The 16,963-nt window shown below is 37.9% G+C and overlaps 1 long non-coding RNA gene across 3 annotated transcripts in view; it reads right to left on the bottom strand.

The window, feature by feature from the left end:
- LOC309606575 overlaps positions 1-16,963 on the bottom strand; it is a 402,482-nt gene that overhangs the window by 253,426 nt on the left and 132,093 nt on the right. The window contains exon 1 of one of the 3 annotated variants that reach the window (XR_014231934.1): positions 1,629-2,579. The exons of the other annotated variants lie outside the window; for them this stretch is intronic. This is a non-coding gene — a long non-coding RNA (uncharacterized lncRNA). Of the gene's footprint in view, positions 1-1,628; positions 2,580-16,963 lie in introns of those variants that run through there. 3 annotated transcript variants of the gene reach the window in all.

The following is a 16,963-nucleotide window of genomic DNA, read 5'->3' as shown; positions in this document are numbered from 1 at the left end:
AAGCTGCCCAACATCACTAATTATTAGAGAAATGCAAATCAAAACTACAATGAGGTTATCACCTCACACCAGTTAGAATGGGCATCATCAGAAAATCTACAAACAACAAATGCTGGAGAGGGTGTGGAGAAAAGGGAACCCTCTTGCTCTGTTGGTGGGAATGTAAATTGATACAGCCACTATGGAGAACAGTATGGAGGATCCTTAAAAAACTAAAAGTAGAATTACCATATGAGCCAGCAATCCCACTACTGGGCATATACCCTGAGAAAACCATAATTCAAAAAGACACGTGCACCCCAATGTTCATTGCAGCACTATTTACAATAGCCAGGTCATGGAAGCAACCTAAATGCCCATTGACAGATGAGTGGATAAAGAAGATGTGGTACACATATGCAATGGAATATTACTCAGCCATAAAAAGGAATGAAATTGGGTCGTTTGTTGAGACATGGATGGATCTAGACACTGTCATACAGAGTGAAGTTAAGTCAGAAAGAGAAAAACCAATATCATATATTAATGCATATATGTGGAACCTAGAAAAATGGTACAGATGAACCGGCTTGCAGGGCAGAAATAGAGACACAGATGTAGAGAACAAACGTATGGACCCCAAGGGGGGAAAGTGGTGGGGGGGTGGGGGTGGTGGTGTGATGAATTGGGCGATTGGGATTGACATGTGTACACTGATGTGTATAAAATTAATGACTAATAAGAACCTGCTGTATAAAAATAAAATAAAATAAAATTTAAAAATTAAAACAAAAAGAACGAAGGTATATAAATTCCAGGTAACAAACAAAACCCTGGATGAGGTCTATATCACAACAAGCCCATAGAATTGTCCCGTGTTTTGGTTTTCCATCTAGTACCTGGATACATAGACTGGTGGTGCAGAGATTAGTGCTACCTTAAAATATTTGAATGGGGACTGGGATATCCAGCATATCCCCATTTGATTCATTGGAATGGCCTCTGCAAGAGACAACTGTATCATGGCAGATTAAGGATATCATCATTTAAACATAACTGAATGATAGCCCCAATCATGTCTACTCTGCTGGATATATCTTTAAAAGAACAAATCAACATGGGCTTGGCAGTAGGTATGGGGTCATGGATCTGACAAATGTGTTCTTTTCAATCTCCAACAGGAAAGAGAATCAAAAGCAGCTTTCATCCACTTGGCATAGATTCACTTATCTTAACTTTCCAGCTTTCACTTGGGGTAATGTCCAAAGGGACTAAGATTTCCTTGGTAGTCTGAAGAATATCATCCTGCATCCTCTATATTAATAAGGAGGACAATGTAAAAAATGGCCCAAATCTCCATGTAGGCGTGAAGACCTTCCAGCTCCTGGGTGTATTGCCAACATATAGACCTCAGCTCTTAGTCCCCCTGGGGATTCCACCTGCTGGAAAGAGCCACCTTAGCCTGGTTTGTGCCCTCTTCCTGGGGTGGGCTGTCTCCAATGACTGATCAATGTTGAGGTATGAAGCCCTGACTGACTCTCCTCACCTGGGGAAAATTCTTAAGGGAAAGGTTTATTCCAGCTCCAGTGTTTCTACTGAAACTGCATCATAGCTCATCACCTTCTGACCAGTTATCCTTCTTCATTTACCTTCTACAGTGTTGCTCCAAAGAACACGCCGTAATAAACCTCCTGCATGCTAACTTCGGTCTTGTGATCTCCTTCCTTGAGAACTCAATCTGAAACATTATAGTATTTGAACCTAGTGAAGAAAAAAAGGACAAATATTTTGAATACCCTGTCAAGACACATGCATGTGAGACTACAGAATATAAACCTTACAGAAATTCAAGGGACTGCCACTTTTGTGAAGCTTTAGGAGCAAAATTGTCTAGGATATGCTGGAACACTGCTTTTAAAGTAATACAAAAGTTACTGTATTTTGTATCTTCAGCATGAAGGAAAATGCATAGTGCTTGATGAACCACTTTGGATTTTGAGGCAGAGAGTATTTCTAAAGCAAAAGAGGATTTTGCATTAGATATAGGCTAGAGTACAACCTGCCGTTCAGCTCAGGTCATAGCAGATCCATTGATGCTAGAGAGTCTGCGGCAGCTAAGCATGGCATGTGGAGGCTTTAGTAAGTGTAATAGGAAAATTACAATGAAGTTCCCTAGTGTTCTGGAGCAAAGCTATGCCTTCTTCAGCAGAGTATTACTCATTATTTTAAAACCTGCTTCTGGAATGCTACTGGGCCTTAGTAAAGACTAAATGCTGCACCATGGGAAATAAAATATCTATGAAAATGTAGTTGCCTACCATGTGTTGGGTATTGTCAGACTCCCCAACTCATTGAGTTAAATGGATGCAGAACCAAACCATCATATGATAATAGAAAATTTGGTACTAGAACTGATCAGGTTCAGAAGGCCAAAGGAAGTTACATACCAGATACTCTACATGCCAATGTCACCTACCTATGCTATGCCAAGACCTTACCCTCAGTTCACATTATGGACTTGTGGGAGTCCCTCAAGACCAGCTGACATAGGAGAAAGAAAATCAGGCTTGGTTCATGGATAGACCAGCTCAAAATACTGATGTGAGCGGGCTTCCCTGGTGGCGCAGTGGTTGAGAATCTGCCTGCCAATGCAGGGGACACGGGTTCGAGCCCTGGTCTGGGAGGATCCCACATGCCGCGGAGCAACTAGGCCCGTGAGCCACAATTGCTGAGCCTGCGCGTCTGGAGCCTGTGCTCCGCAACAAGAGAGGCCACGATAGTGAGAGGCCCGCGCACCGCGATGAGGAGTGGCCCCCGCTCGCCGCAACTAGAGAAAGCCCTCGTGCGGAAATAAAGACCCAACACAGCCATAAATAAATAAATAAAATAATTAAAAAAAAAAATACTGATGTGAGCAAAAATGGACTACATTCACTTTATACCTCCACTCAGGGGCCCTGGTGAGGAAAAACCTTCCCAGCAAGCAGAATATGGAGGTGGATTTGGTCAACACCTTCATATAGAGCACAGATTGGCAAACAGTGGCCCATGAGCCAAATACAGTCAACTGCCTGATCTTGTAAATAAAGTTTTTTTGGTCATAGCTACACCCATTTTTTTCTGTATTGTCTACAGCTGCTTTCACACTAAAATGAGAGTTGAGACAAAGTTGCAACAAATATTATCTGGCCTGTGAAGCCAGATTTAAGTATTTATTATCCAGCCTGACCCCTGATATAGAGAAAGAAGTAGCTTAATATATGGGTATACATGTACTATTGGGTAGTGGAGAGTGGCTCAGATGGTGGGAAGGGGTCTGGAAAGAGCAAGATCAGATGATTGGAGATAAGAAGTTTGGGGGAAGAGGTAGTTTATGAGAATGAGCACAGATTGTGTGGGTAATGATCTGTCATTTCAATGTCCATCAGAAAGCATCCACTTCAGATGAAGCATTTAATAAGAAGTGGATAGAACGGCACATCCAGAGGTGGTTAGCCATCCTCTTTCAAGAATAACCTAATGCTTGAACATAAAGTAGCCATGGTGGTAGGAATGGAGGTTATTTTTGGACAATTAGCATTAACTCCCTCCTAGTAAAGCTAATCTAACAGCTGTCACTGTTGGCATGTCAGTGCCCAAAACACACACTGAACCTTTATAAGTAGGGTCCTTTGAGAAGACCATCCAGCCACTCGGCAAAATTGTTTACTTTGGGCCCCATCAATCCTGGAGATGCATCCATTCATCTCTACAGGGATCGTTATTTATTTGGAATATGAGTTTTACTTCCTTGTCCACATTTCCTGGGCCAGCATCATCATCTGAAGACTCAGAGAGTAATTGATTAGTGACATAAAATACCACCAAAGATTGCTTCAGACTAAGGGAACAATTTTATGATTAAGAAGGTACACATGACCATGGAATTAATAGGTGCTAGCATCACTCAAACACTACTATTTGGAGTGAATTTTTTAATGGACTTTTAAAGACTCAGCTAAGGAACCACCTTGAGAACAATACCCTGAACGGTTGGCACATTGTCCTCTAGGATGTGGTGTATATCAATACTTTTAACCAACAGCCACTAACATGTAGAAGTAGCATTGGCCTCTTTCATTCTCAGGGACTAGCTTGGGGAAATTCTGCCTCCTTTACTCACTGTTATTGGTTACATTGTGTCCACCAAAAAGATATATTGAACTCCTAACCTCCTGTATCTGTAGATGTAAATTTGTAATCCTCTTGTCCTGCCTCTGGATTTACTTGCCTCTGTGATAAACGATTTCTAGAATGATGGCTGTGCCCTATCTCAAGCGCATGCATCTTTCTACATCTCTTGCCTGAGTGTTTTAAATGGCATCATGAGGGTGCTTGGATGTATGAAGGTACAAACTACTCAAAGCAGAGGGAGAGTTAAAATTCCCAGGGAAGAAGAGAATGTGCAAAAGTGCCCCAACCTCCCATCCTCTGTCAGGACCTTTCATGTGGTTTCTCCAAGGGTCCTCAGGGCAATTGTGCCCCAGTTGCCCAAAGTGTAATCTATACCCTTTATTTTTTTTGTTCCCTAACTCAGTTTCACACTCACTTGTATTCCCAATGATTATATTCAAGTCCTTATCTCATGGTCTGCTTTTGGAGAAAACTCAGCTCATATACTTATCTTTCAAAACTATCATAAGGTGAGTATAATTATCCACATTTTATGGATAGAAAAATAAGACTCAAAAAATATTAAATAACCTGACCAAGCTCCCAAGCAGTTAGTGGAAGACAATTTTAATTGCTACCTAACTTTATTTCTTTACATAATTTTGTTTCATTTGCATGCCACTTAGATTATTTTACCCAATTTGAATATATATATTTAAAAGGAAAAGTCACTATAACAATAAATGTAAACCCCCTAACACTTGCTATAAATACAGGATAACAATAAAAATGTGTACAATAATTAAACTAATCCATGACACAACTAAAGGCCAATGACAGCTATATTCTAATGATATGAGGTGATTCTAAAAAGACTTTTCTTTTTGCTCCTGGCATTAGTTTCTCCCTTTCCCCCATCTTCTGTTTTGCTTCAGCTAAGTTGCTCAAAACTAAATACAACATTCATTTATCTCCCCCATCCCCACCATGGAGCATGCTCTTAAAATCATCTTTACCACAGCTCTGAAAACTACATTACATTGTAAAGGCATAGCCTGTGAAATTCTCCCCATTGAATTTCTTTTCCTTCTAGAACACTTGTTAGCTTTTAATGCCTAACTTTATAGAATGCACTTATCTCTAGATACAACCTTTTTTCAGCCAATATGCCTAAGAAGAATTTATATCTACCTTCCCAGTTCTAAATGCAACATTTACAATGTGCAGTGAAAAGACAATGGGCAGTAACAGCTATGAGTTACCATTCCAGACACAATTGATAGAGGGTTAGCATCGTGGTGGACCTTTTGAAAAGCACTCTGAGCGTCAACTAAGGGGATGTGGAACTCAGTGTTGCTGGTGCCGAGAGGCAAAACAGGGTCATACTCAATATGAGTTTTTTTCCTGCCTGCCATCGTGACCTTGTCCTGAGTGGATTTCTGTAGTATTTTTTATGTTTAGAACTTGTTTTTGCTTAGTGCTGTTCAATAACTCCCCCGGGAAGTTAACATTTTGCTAAAGAATAGAGAAAGAGTCAAACTAAAGGAGAAAAACAATTACAATAAAAGAAAAGATGTTACTGCATAAAAGGTGATTGAACATGATTACTACATTGATCATCAGTTTTAGTTACATGTTGGGAAAGTGGTTGTGGATTTTGAGATCATGTGTAACACATTATAATTTTTACCACTTAAAGTAAGGGGAAATTGGCTCCCAGTTGCTGTTTGAACGCAGAATGCCTGATTTGCAGGAATAGATTACTGATGACAGTAGTCAGGTAACTATCATTCATCTATCTATCTATCTATCTATCTATCTATCTATCTATCTATCTATCTATCATCTATCTATCTTCATCATCATGATCATCTATCCTTCTCATCTTTAAAAAATAATCAAAAGTAACTCATAGTACAGAAAATATAAGGTTTGAAAAACTGAAATAAAGGAATATAAAAACAAAAATCCTAGGAAGAATAAGAAAATAAATATAGCAGACGAACATGAGTGTAGCATCATCATCTATATCTGTTTCCTAATAAGAAAAATAACAAAGTGTAATTTCTGCCAATTTATGTGGCAGAAAAAGAAAATTCCCAATACAAAATTTTAAATTTTATTTTTCATATGGACTTTTATATAGGGAATGATTTAGCAAAAAATATGAACATGGTATGGATATGGCTTTTTATTGTGAAGACCCACAAGGTCAGCCAAAAGCATTCTGTTAAAGTATAGCTCCACAATGACAATTTAATGAGTGGTTAAGATGGTATGTACTCATTTGAAAAATGATAGAACCTAAATGTAGGAAATAATGTAAAATCTATTTCTTTATTCCTTAACCTTTTTCTTTCTTTTCTCCTCTCCCTCTCTCTCTCTCATTACTATTTCTCAGAACTAACGTTTTGGTGCAAGTTGGTCTTCAGATAATAGGGATGTACCTACTTTTATGAAAGTAAAAATGCTGACATTCCATGTTAGTGGCTAGGACAAAAAGCTACTTTTAGGAAGTTAGACATTATTGGCACTTAACTGAGACTAAATCGTAATCCCAACCATTTCCCTACACATTCTTCAAAGGAAGATTTTCTCCTGAATGTCTCTTCCTATTGAACTTGTGTAGTCTTGACATTTAGTTGACAATCAACAAATATCTTTTAATCGACTAATACAAAATAACCACTCCATTCTGGGTGGGAAATGGAGAGCCTTCTTTAGCCAGCCATTACCTTAAGCCAACATTCAGCTGATACTATTGTTTCAAAAAGAGACTGAAGTCTCCTTGACAACTTGGTTCCTCTGGTAGCTAAGGTTGACCAAAGAGAACAAAATTCATAATGAAGGAATTGATGCAAAGCCGGGCTTATCCACTGGTCACCATTGTACAGATACAGACATATCCTGTATACTTCAGAGTTGAATATTCATAAGCCCTCCTTTTGCCTTTGATTGTGAGGACAATGTATACATGACTGATCTCCCTCTATTTACATCATTTTTTTGCTAATTGTTCTAAATGTTTCTGAGTTATTCTTTGAGATAATTATATTAAAAATGTATATGTACATACAGTTCTTTTGTTATCCCTCTAAAATCCATTCATAGAAGAAACCACAAGCATCTTCCAAGGCTGAGATCTATGAAGTCTTAAGTAAAATAGCAACATGGTCAGTTTGTTGGAACTATATTATAGCAATATCCCAAGGAAGTATTTCACAGCTACCTTTTTTTTCTCATGAAAGTGATGGTATGTGCTCTGAACTGTTTTCCCAAATAAGATAAATAAATTAAAAACCATCCATAAAAAAAAAGTCACCATAGTTTCAGAAGTTGAATGTGTCCTATTCCTCTTGCCTAAGTGGAATCAGAATTGTGCCAGGCCATAGGATTGGCTTTGATCCGAGATTGGCATCCACCAACTACTCTGAGGCTGCTCAGGAAGTCAAAGGTGGGAGGATAAGATAACTTTGTGTTCCTATGAGGAAGTCAGCCTCCAAACAACAGGAGACTGCATGCCAACACTACACACACACACACAGAGGTATATATACCTATCTGTATCTACATCTATATCTATATTTGTATCTGTATCTATATCTATATCTGTATCTATATCTATATCTATTTCTATATCTATCTGTATTGTGCCAAATACTTAGAAGTGGGATGGGACATGATATAGGGGTAGAGACAGGTAATTGGCAAATAACAGAAAGCATTGAGTGTATGTCTGGAACATAAATAAGCATTACAACTTATCTCACCTGGTTGGGGCTTGTGTACTAAGTTTAGACAGCTCATTTGTCTAAAATAAAAACAAAATAAAAAGATTCCCTCAATATATCTGACATTAAATCAAAACAAATCTTTCTCCTTCAACCCACTATAATGAGACTGGGGGCAGTTCTACCTCTATCCATTTATCTGAATAGTATAAGAGAGAATAGACAAGGAAAACAAAGTCACTTTCTTCCCTACAGGATGCCTCTTGGTGGTATCCCTGTTTTGTAGTCTCCACCACATTGGCTGGCCCTATGTTAACACTTCTGCCTATTTCCATATGGTTTCTCTTTTCTCTGCCAACATTGAACTGTGTACAAATAGCCATCTGGATTCAGGCCAGAAGCATGATGAATCACTGCCTAACTTGCCTACTGCTCTCTTCTCTTTCTATTTTCTCTAACCTGTGCTCTTAACCTATCACCGAAAAGAAAAGAGAAGACAGAGGCCACTGGTGAATTTTGTATTTCATAAATCTTGTAATGCAGGCCAGGCTTCAGTTGCCCCCTCTCTTTATTCAAGTAGGGAACTCGATGAGTCGAATATCACTGGCTCTGGGTTGGATCCCTGAGAGCTACCCATGGCTAAGCCCTTTGCTTTCCAGGACAGCAAGCACAGAGGACTGCCATGCAAGGTCAAGGCTCTTGGTGACCAGCTCATTGCCTTTTCCCACAAAGCACAGCTTTCAAAGACAGAGTTCAGGAGGGAGCCATCAGGGGTAACTCACTTTGTCCAAAGAAACAAAGCTACATGTTTGTGTGATTTTTTTCAGGGGGTTGCAGAATATTTGCATATGTTGAAAAGAAGAATACCTTGCAAACACAGAGCTCTGTATTCTTCGGTGTGTTACAGGTAAAAATGTTATTATGTGGTTGTTATAGTACCCTACCCTCTGAGGCAGAGAGGCCTGGCATAATTGTGATATATTGATAAATGAGAAAATGGAACCATTGAGAGTTTAAATAACTGGATCATGGCGTCACACCTCTTAGAGGGGAGACTACAACCAGAAACTCAAACCCAGAGCTCTTTTTAGTGCACTACACTCCCCACATTGTCTACTAGAAATTTGGAAATTCTTTGTGTGCTTGTATGACCAAGTTTTTTTCCTGGATGAAACGTACTCTGTATCCACTTTCATTTTATGAAATAAAATTGACAATCAAAAAGGAAGCAAATAGTGTCAGAATTGTATCTCTCCCTTTGACTCTCTCTGCAACTTTACAGCAAGCACCCTTCCATCTTCTTTCACAAGACTCATATTATCAAGGAAAATATTCTCCAACAATGAGAAACAACCTTCCTCAGGGCACCAGGAGTGCAAATACCATAAAAAATATGTATATGAATAGGGTGGCTTCTTCTTCTTGACAAGCATCCTTGTTTTGTGTTACAACCCCCAGATAACTGAACTCCCTATTCATGCCTCTGTAAATAGCCCTTCTACTAAATTCTTCTCCAGTTAACTTACTTTGTGTGTGTTATCTGTTTCCTTTTGGCATTTTGACTAATATAAGCCAGTCCCTTTATCACTCTGAATTTCTTTTTCCTCATCAACAAAATGGGACTAATAGTATTTATCTTGTATGATTCTTATAAGAATCAAAATTTGTAGTCAATAAACAAAAAATTGACAAAGGCTAATTAGGTGTCAGGCAATTAGCTGGGCTCTAGAAATCCAGCAATGAATAATATAGACAAGGTATAACAGTTATAATACTGCTGTGTAACAAACCATCCCCCAAATTCCACAGCTGGAAACGACCATTTTATTTACTTATAAATCGGTAGGTCAGTAATTTGGGCTTGATATACCTGGGTGGGTTTTCAACTGACTTCACTCGGAATCACTCACTGTGGTGTCAGTCAGCTGGTGGCTGGACTGAGGCTGAATAGTCTAACGTGGTGTCATTCACATGCTGGATGTTGGTGCTGACCTCTGCTCTATATGGTTACTCATCTTCAAGAAAGCTAATCTTGGCTTCTTTACACGGTGGCCTTAGCTCCAAGAGCAGAAACTACAAGGCCTCTGAGGCCTAGGCTCAGAACTCAAAATGTTACATCTACTGCACTTCATTAATCAAAGGCCAGCCTAGATCCAAGGAGCTGAAAAAGCAGATTCCACCTTTTCTTGGAAGGAACAGTAAAATCTTATTTCAAATGGGGTATACACCCTGGTTTGGGAGGAGTTTGCAGCCATTTTTTTCCATTGTACTGCACAAGGTTTTTGACTTCATAGAACATAGGCTCTGGTATGAAAAACTCCTGTATAATATAAGATGCACAATTTATTCATTCATTCAACAAAGATATATTGAGCACAAGGCATTGGGTGCATGAGATACACCAAACCATAGTAGTTAATCACAATCCAAAATAAATGAAAATATACCTTGCCAACCGTTGCTTTATCTCCAGTTTTGGTCAGAAATAATCAGTCAGAAAGAAAACTCCTTGCAACTAAATCCAAAGGCCCACACTTCAACTTAGGCAAAATATATAATGGATAATGACAGTAATTATATCTCCCTCCTTTCCTGCTGTTAACGTTATTGCCACCTCCCCTTGAATTGAAAAACAATGTCTTAACCCCACTCTTCTGGGTACCTGGCAAGTTTGTATCTGGACCATGCTTTGGTGCCCTCTTACTCCCATTCCAATTCCATAGCTTTACCTGGGCAATCTGGCACCAACAACAAGAGGGCACCCTCCTCCCCAATGCCCATTCATCTTATGAGGATTTCACACAGCAACAAGCTTGTCCAAGGAGTCATTGTGCCTTTTCTCCCCTCGATATCTTCTTTTTTCCTTCCAGGTTTATTGAGATATAATTGACATGGAGCACTGTATAAGTTTAAGGTGTACAGCATAATGATTTGACTTATATGCATCATGAAATGATTATCAAAATAAGTTTAGTGGACATCCATCGTCTTATATGGATACAAACTTAAAGAAATAGAAAAAAATTTTTCTTAGTATTTACTCTCTTAACAATTTTCATATATAACAGACAGCCACGTTCATTATATTTATCATGTATATTACATTCCTAGTACTTATGTACTTTACAGCTGCATGTTTCTACCTTTTGACTACATTCATCCAATTCTCCCTCCCCGACTTCTCACCTCTGGTAACCACAAATCTGGTCTCTTTTTCTATGAGTTTGTTTTTGAAGTATAATTGACCTACAACACTATGTTAGTTCCTGTTACACAACATTGTGATTTGGTATTTCTATAAGTTGCGAAATGATGACCACGATAAGTCTAGTTACAATATGTCACCATACAAAGATATTAGTTATTGACTATATTCTCCACACTGTACATAGCAATATCTCTCTATAAATATGTAACTATTTTAAATTGCTGATCTCTTCGGTTCAAACACATTTTAACAACCCTGCATTTTTTACTCCCTCTGCCCCAGTATTTACTGTTTTTGATATCATATTTTATACCGTTTTATTTCATGCATCCCTTAACTATACTTATTGTGGATATAGATGATTTTACTACTTTCGTCTTTTATCCTTCCTACTAGCTTTATGTACGGCTGATTTACTACCTTTACTGTATATTTGTCTTTACGAATGAGGTTTTTCCTTTCATAATTTTCATGTTTCTAGTTGTGGCATTTTCTTTTTTGCTTAGAGAAGTCCCTTTAACATTCCTTGTAAGGCTCATTTGATGGTGCTGAACTCTTATAGCTTTTGCTTATCTGTAAAACTTTTGACCTCTCCATAAAGTGTGAATGAAAGCCTTGCTGGGCAGATTATTCTTGGTTGTAGGTCCTTCCCTTTCATCAATTTAAATACATTGTGCCACACCCTTCTGGTCTGCAGAGTTTCTGCTGAAAAGTCAGCTGATAGCCTTACAGGAGTTCCCTCATATGTAACTTTTTGCTTTTCCCTTGCTGTTTTTAATATTCTTTTTTTAATCAACATCTTTATTGGAGTATAATTGCTTTACATTGTTGTGCTAGTTGCTGCTGTATAACAAAGTGAATCAGCTATACATATACATATATCCCCATATCCCCTCCCTCTTGCATCTCCCTCCCACCCTCCCTATCCCACCCGTCTAGGTGGTCACAAAGCACAGAGCTGATCTCCCTGTGTTATGCAGCTGCTTCCCACTAGCTATCTATTTTACATTTGGTACTGTATGTATGTCAATGCCACTCTCTCACTTCATCTCAGCTTACCCTTCCCCCTCCCCATGTCCTCAAGTCCTTTCTCTACGTCTGTGTCTTTATTCCTGTCCTGTCCCTGATGGTTCTTCAGAACCATCTTTTTTTTCTTTTTTAGATTCCATATATATGTGTTAGCATACGATATTTGTTTTTCTCTTTATGACTTACTTCACTCTGTATGACAGACTCTAGGTCCATCCACCTCACTACAAATAACTCAATTTCATTTTTTCTATGGCTGAGTAATATTCCACTATATATATGTGCCACATCTTCTTTATCCACTCATCTGTCGATGGACACTTAGGTTGCTTCCATGTCCTGGCTATTGTAAATAGTGCTGCATGACTCAGTTTGAATTACGGTTTTCTCAGGGTAAATACCCAGTAGTGGGATTGCTGGGTCATATGGTAGTTCTATTTTTACTTTTTGAAGGAACCTCCATACTGTTCTCCATAGTGGCTGTATCAATTTACATTCCCACCAGCAGTGCAAGAGGGTTCCCTTTTCTTCACACCCTCTCCAGCATTTATTGTTTGTAGAGCTTTTGCTGATGGCCATTCTAAACAGTGTGAGGTGATACCTCATTGTAGTTTTGATTTGCATTTCTCTAATGATTAGTGATGTTGAGCATCCTTTCATGTGTTTGTTGACAATCTGTATATCTTCTTTGGAGAAATGTCTATTTAGGTCTTCTGCCCATTTTTGGATTGGGTTTTTTGTTTTTTTTATATTGAGCTGCATGAGGTGCTTGTATGTTTTGGAGATTAATCCTTTGTCCATTTCTTTGACTGCAAATATTTTCTCCTATTCTGAGGGCAGTCTTTTTCTCTTGTTTATGGCTTCCTTTGCTGTGCAAAAGCTTTTAAGTTTCATTAGGTCCCATTTGTTTATTTTTGTTTTTATTTCCAATTTTCTAGGAGGTGGGTCAAAAAGGATGTTGCTGTGATTTATGTCATAGAGTGTTCTGCCTATGTTTTCCTCGAAGAGTTTTATAGTGCCTGGCCTTACATTTAGGTCTTTAACCCATCTGGAGTTTATTTTCATGTATCCTGTTAGGGAGTGTTCTAATTTCATTCTTTTACATGTAGCTGTCCAGTTTTCCCAGCACCACTTATTGAACAGGCTGTCTTTTCTCCATTGTATATTCTTGCCTCCTTTATCAAAGATAGGGTGACCATAGGTGTGTGGGTTTATCTCTGGGCTTTCTATACTGTTCCATTTATCTATATGTCTGGTTTTGTGCCAGTACCATACTGTCTGGATTACTATAGCTTTGTAGTGTAATCTGCAGTCAGGGAGCCTGACTCCTCCAGCTCTGTTTTTCATTCTAAAGATTGCTTTGGCTATTCAGGGTCTTTTGTGTTTCTATACAAATTGTGAAATTTTTTGTTCTAGTTCTGTAAAAAATGCCATTGGTAGTTTGACAGGGATTGCATTGAATCTGTAGATTGCTTTGGGGAGTATTGTCATTTTCACAATGTTTATTCTTCCAATCCAAGAACATGGTATATCTCTCCATCTGTTTGTATTGTCTGTAATTTCTTTCATCAGTGTCTTATAGTTTTCTGCATACAGGTCTTTTGTCTCCTTAGGTAGGTTTATTCCTAGGTATTTTATTCTTTTTGTTGCAATGATAAACAGGGGTGTTTCCTTAATTTGTCTTTCAGATTTTTCATCATTAGTGTACAAGAATGCAAGAGATTTCTGTGCATTAATTTTGTATCCTGCTACTTTACCAAATTCATTGATTAGCTCTGGTAGCTTTCTGGTAGCATCTTTAGGATTCTCTATGTGACAGTTCTACTTCTTCTTTTCTGATTTGGATTCTTTTTCTTTCTTTTTTGGCTCTGATTGCTGTGGCTAAAACTTCCAAAACTATGTTGAATAATAGTGGTGAGAGTGGGCAAACTTGTTTTTTTCCTGATCTTAGTGGAAGTGGTTTCAGTTTTTCACCATTGAGAATGATGTTTGCTGTGGGTTTGTCATATATGGCCTTTATTATGTTGAGGTAGGTTCGCTCTGTGCCTACTTTCTGGAGGGTTTTTATCATAAATGGGTGTTGAATTTTGTCAAAAGCTTTTTCTGCATCTATTGAGATGATCATATGGTTTTTATCCTTCAATTCCTTAATATGGTGTATCACATTGATTGATTTGCATATATTAAAGAATCCTTGCATTCCTGGGATAAACCCCACTTGATCATGGTGTATGATCCTTTTAATGTGTTGTTGGATTCTGTTTGCTAGTATTTTGTTGAGGATTTTTGCATCTATGTTCATCAGTGATATTGGCCTTTAGTTTTCTTTCTTTCTGACATCTTTGGTTTTGGTATCAAGGTGATGGTGGCCTTGTAGAATGAGTTTGGCAGTGTTCCTCCCTCTGCTATATTTTGGAAGAGTTTGAGAAGGATGGGTGATAGCTCTTCTCTAAATGTTTGATAGAATTCGCCTGTGAAGCCATCTGGTCCTGGACTTTTGCTTGTTAGAATATTTTTAATCACAGTCTCAATTGCAGTGCTTGTGATTGGTCTGTTTATATTTTCTATTTCTTCCTGGTTCAGTCTCTGAAGGTTGTGCTTTTCTAAGAATTTGTCCATTTCTTCCAGTTGTCCATTTTATTGGCATATAGGTGCTTGTAGTAATCTCTCAGGATCCTTTGTATTTCTGCAGTGTCTGTTGTTACTTCTCCTTTTTCATTTCTAATTCTATTGATTTGAGTCTTCTCCCTTTTTTCTTGATGAGTCTGGCTAATGGTTTATCAATTTTGTTTATCTTCTCAAAGAACAAGCTTTTAGTTTTATTGATCTCTGCTATTGTTTCCTTCATTTCTTTTTCATTTATTTCTGATCTGATCTTTATGATTTCTTTCCATCTGCTAACTTTGGGGGTTTTTTTGTTCTTCTTTCTCTGTTGCTTTAGGTGAAAGGTTAAGTTGTTTATTTGAGATGTTTCTTGTTTCTTGAGGTAGGATTGTATTGCTCTAAACTTCCCTCTTAGAACTGCTTTTGCTGCATCCCATAGGTTTTGGGTGGTAGTGTTTTCATTGTCATTTCTTTCTAGGTATTTTTTGATTTCCTCTTTGATTTCTTCAGTGATCTCTTGGTTATTGAGTAGTGTATTATTTAGCCTCCATGTGTTTGTATTTTTTACAGTTTTTTTTTTCCCGGTAATTGAAATCTAGTCTCATCACATTTTGGTCAGAAAAGATAGTTGGTACAATTTCAATTTTCTTAAATTTAGCAAGGCTTGATTTGTGACCCAAGATATGATCTATCCTGGAGAATGTTCCATGAGCACTTGAGACGAAAGTGTATTTTGTTGTTTTTGGATTGAATGTCCTATAAATATCAATTAAGTCCATCTTGTTTAATGTATCATTTAAAGCTTGTGTTTATTTATTTATTTTCATTTTGATTGATCAGTCCATTGGTGAAAGTGCGGTGTTAAAGTCCCCTACTATTATTGTGTTACTGTCGATTTCCCCTTTTACGGCTGTTAGTATTTGCCTTATGTATTGAGGTGCTCCTATGTTGGGTGCATAAATATTTACAATTGTTATATCTTCTTCTTGGATTGATCCCTTGATCATTATGTAGTGGCCTTCTTTGTCTCTTGTAATAGTCTTTATTTTAAAGTCTACCTTGACTGATATGAGTATTGCTACTCCAGCTTTCTTTTGATTTCCATTTGCATGGAATATCTTTTTCCATCCCCTCACTTTCAGTCTCTATGTGTCCGTAGGTCTGAAGTGGGTCTCTTGTAGACAGCACATATATGGGTCTCGTTTTTGTATCCATTCAGCCAGTCTATGTCTTTTGGTTGGAGCATTTAATGCATTTACATTTAAGGTAATTATCGATATGTATGTTCCTATTACCATTTTCTTAATTGTTTTGGTTTGTTATTGTAGGTCTTTTCCTCCTCTTTTGTTTCCTGCCTAGAGAAGTTCCTTTAGCATTAGTTGTAAAGCTGGTTTGGTGGTGCTGAATTTTCTTAGCTTTTGCTTGTCTGTAAAGGTTTTAATTCCTCTGTCGCATCTGAATGAGATCCTTGCTGGGTAGAGGAATCTTGGTTGTAGGTTTTTCTGTTTCATCACTTTCAGTATGTCCTGCCACTCCCTTCTGGCTTGCAGAGTTTCTGCTGAAAGATCAGCTGTTAACCTTATGGGGATTCCCTTGTATGGTATTTGTTGCTTTTCCCTTGCTGCTTTTGATATTTGTTCTTTGTATTTAATTTTTGATACTTTGATTAATATGTGTCTTGGCATGCTTCTCCTTGGATTTATCCTGTATGGGACTCTCTGTGCTTCCTGGACTTGATTGACTATTTCCTTTACCATATTAGGGAAGTTTTCAACAATAATCTCTTCAAATATTTTCTCAGTCTGTTTCTTTTTCTCTTCTTCTGGGACCCCTATAATTCGAATGTTGTTGCATTTACTATTGTCCCAGAGGTCTCTGAGACTGTCCTCAATTCTTTTTTCTTTATTCTGCTCTGCGGTAATTATTTCCACTATTTTATCTTCCAGGTCAATTATCCGTTCTTCTGCCTCAGCAATTCTGCTATTGATTCCTCCTAGAGAATTTTTAATTTCATTTATTGTGCTGTTCATCATTGTTTGTTTGCTCTTTAGTTCTTCTAGATCTTCGTTAAAAGTTTCTTGTATTTTCTCCATTCTATTTCCAAGATTTTGGATCATCTTTACTATCATTACTCTGAATTATTTTTCAGGTAGACTGCCTATTTTCTCTTCATTTGTTTGGTCTGGTGGGTTTTTACTTTGCTCCTTCACCTTCTGCATATTTCTCTGTCTTCTCATTTTGCTTAACTTACTGAGTTTGG

Source organism: Balaenoptera borealis, assembly GCF_965194805.1.
Source record: "Balaenoptera borealis genome assembly, chromosome: 11".
Taxonomy (NCBI): Eukaryota; Metazoa; Chordata; class Mammalia; order Artiodactyla; family Balaenopteridae; genus Balaenoptera; species Balaenoptera borealis.
The sequence above is the reverse complement of the archived record's forward strand: the minus strand, read 5'-3'. Positions and strand labels throughout refer to the sequence as shown.